Source organism: Physeter macrocephalus, chromosome 9, assembly GCF_002837175.3.
Source record: "Physeter macrocephalus isolate SW-GA chromosome 9, ASM283717v5, whole genome shotgun sequence".
In the NCBI taxonomy this organism is placed as follows: Eukaryota; Metazoa; Chordata; class Mammalia; order Artiodactyla; family Physeteridae; genus Physeter; species Physeter macrocephalus.
The window spans coordinates 16,865,043-16,866,055 of NC_041222.1; positions in this window are offsets into that span (position 1 = coordinate 16,865,043).

Below are 1,013 nucleotides of genomic sequence, written 5' to 3' on the forward strand. Positions count from 1 at the left end.
TTCCCTCTTAGAACTTTTTTTGCTTCATCATATATGTTTTGGATTGTCATGTTTTCCTTGTTATTTGTCTCCAGGTATTTTTTTCATTTCCTCTTTGATTTCTTCACTGATCTCTTGGTTATTTAGTATCGTGTTGTTTAGCCTCCATGTGTTTGTATTTTTTACGTTTTTTTCCCTGTAATTGATTTCTAATCTCATAGCGTTGTGGTCAGAAAAGATGCTTGATATGATTTCAATTTTCTTAAATTTACTGAGGCTTGATTTGTGACCCAAGATGTGATCTATCCTGGATGTTGGTTTCCTCTTTTATAGCTGTTAGCATTTGCCTTATGTATTGAGGTGCTCATATGTTGGGTACATATATATTTTTAACTGTTGTATCTTCTTGGATTGATTCCTTGATCATTATGTAGTGTTCTTCCTTGTCTCTTGTAAAATTCTTTATTTTAAAGTCTATTTTCTTTGATTTCTCCATCAAATCTGAATGAGATCCTTGCTGCGTAGAGTAATCTTGGTTGTAGGTTCTTCCCTTTCATCACTTTAGATATATCATGCCATTCCTTTCTGCCTTGTAGAGTTTCTGCTGAGAAATCAGCTGTTAACCTTATGGGAGTTCCCTTGTATGTTATTTGTCATTTTTCCCTTGTTGCTTTTAATAATTTTTCTTTGTCTTTAATTTTTGTCAGTTTGATTACTCTGTGTCTCGGTGTGTTTCTCCTTGAGTTTATCCTGCCTGGGACTCTCTCTACACTTCCTGGACCTGAGTGGCTATTTTCTTTCCCATGTTAGGGAAGTTTTCGACTATAATCTCTTCAAATATTTTCTTGGGTCCTTTCTCTCTCTTTTCTCCTTCTGGGACCCCTATAATGCGAATGTTGGTGCATTTAATGTTGTCCCAGAGGTCTCTTAGGCTGTCTTAATTTCTTTTCATTCTTTTCTCTTTATTCTGTTCCGTGGCAGTGAATTCCATGATTCTGTCTTCCAGGTCACTTATCCATTCTTCTGTCTCAGTT